Source organism: Octodon degus, unplaced genomic scaffold (genome assembly GCF_000260255.1).
Source record: "Octodon degus isolate 3935 unplaced genomic scaffold, OctDeg1.0 scaffold00043, whole genome shotgun sequence".
NCBI lineage: Eukaryota > Metazoa > Chordata > Mammalia > Rodentia > Octodontidae > Octodon > Octodon degus.
In genome coordinates, this window is record NW_004524619.1 from 19,704 (window position 1) to 21,936 (window position 2,233).

Below are 2,233 nucleotides of genomic sequence, written 5' to 3' on the forward strand. Positions count from 1 at the left end.
ATGCTAATATTTACTTTCTGGTACCTGAGGATTTCTCTTTTTCCCCTCATGTAAACTAAAAAAAAAAAAAAAAGAAAAAAAAGGAAAGCAGTCAGACAAAAAGAAAGACATAAAGGACAATAAGAAACCCAGACATAGTTATATTTTATTTTATATAGCACTCATAAAAGGAACTGCTACATAAAATAAAATATGACTATCTTTTATTAGATGGAAAGAGTTGAAATAGAAGTCCATTATTTTTTGAATCTCAGGTATTGTGAGAATTGTGGAAGGATGTAAATAATGTAAATCTGTACTTATTTTCTTAAAACAATTTATTAAAATCTTTCTATTGTCTTGAGTGCTGGGTTTTGTTTAATTGTCTGGGTCAAACTTCTAAAGAAAGCTAGGTGTGTTCAGGCCATGATTAGATGTGTGGGGAGGTAAATGTATTTCTCAGGACTCAAGTCATGTATTTCTCAGGACTCCTCATAAAAGTGTCCTTCTAAAACCTGTAGATGATTTAAAAACAAAATATTTTCACCAAGGTGCTGATACGGCTTGTGTCTAGGTGTCACCTCCCCCTGGCCCTACCCCCCATAAAGCATAAGGTGATCATAGCTGGGATTTTTTCAGAGATGGTTGAGTCTAGAGTGTGTGATGCTGGAATTGATTCATGGTGCACTGCTAGGAGCAAGGACACTAGGATTAAGGGTATGAATGCTACCTTCCCTAAGTTGCCTGGAGAAGATAGAAGGGACAGAAAGAGCTATGGTCATTCCTTCCTGCATTTTGCTATCTTCTGTACACCATGAACCATTTCTCCCCTGCAGTGCCTTCTACCATGCCACTCCACCTTGGAGCCAGTTGGTTAAAGACTGAAATGTCCACAAACTGGGAGCTAAATAAAGCTTTCCTCCTTTAACTTTGGTTGTTGGATATTTTGTCTCAGCAATGAGAAAAATAATTAAGACAAAGTCCCATTGGATTTCTTAAAAATCTCCTTCTAAGGACAGAGTTTTAAAATCCTCCTTATTTGGCCTGCTATCTCTTAACTATGCTCCTTGCTAAATAGAAGGCTTGAATTCTCATTTGTAAATGCTATAAAAATTGCTGTTAAACTGTATTGCTTATGGAATAGTGATGAAACAACATTCCAGGTATTTTTTTATGAGCAGAATATATTTATTGGGGGGAAAGGAAGCTCCTGTCTGAGAGAGGGACATGAGGGGAGCCTGAGTGGGTTGTCCCCCAGGAAGCTGTTTCTTCCAGGGACTTTTATAGAGTAAAGCCATGCAGTGAGGCAGGTCTAAGCTGGTAGAGAACATGGGAACTCACTTAGGTAGGCATGAAGTGGGACAATACTATGGCCAACCAATGAGATTACAAGCACCATTTCTCAGGTGAAATTGATTAAATCTAGTACTGAATGGGGAAATGAATCACATAGCAAGCAGGCATGAACACAGGACAGGATTTCTTCCCATTGGTGGTTGGGTTGTGACTCATTTGGGCTCTTTCAAGGTGATTGATACCTATTTAGAATATCAATCTATGATGTCCATCCCTAGAGAAATATGTAGCTGCATTTGTTTCCTCTTTTGTCTTGAAGTGTGGCCCAAATAGAAGTGTCTGTCTTTTCCAAGTTGCAAAGTCACCTTGTCTTCCATCTTGTCTCCTTGAGGGCCTGACCCTGACTGACTGCCTCAGGTATGTTGAGTACAAAGACAGTTAAAATACTTTTGATCTGTGACTGGATAAATCTGCAGATATGGAAAAGGCAGATACGCAGGTCTGACTGGACTTAAGAACTGTAAGTGTGTGTTGAAGTCAGCATAATAGCAAATGGAGGGCTTATGAAGAGAAAACAAGGGACTTTGGATAAATAGATAAATATACTAGTTCTGCTGTGGCTGCTCACAAATGCTTCTGTTTGTAAACAGTTTTGTTCACAAACAGAAACACTTAGAAAAATTTTGTTTTTGTTTGTGAACCCTGCATTAGGTGACAAACATGACCATAGACATCTTTGCCACATGGACATGAAGGTGACAGTATTTTCCAGAATCATGGAACAAATTAAGCTCATGAACCAAGGTACAACTGTCTGAGTCTTCCTTACAGATACAATAAAAGTTTTGGAAAACTGTCAAAAAGAATCTCTGGCAAGCCTGGGGAACGAGTGAGACTTCCCGGGCAGGGGCATCCTCTTTTGACCCAGGCTGCAGGCCCAGCAGGGAACCCTTCAGCA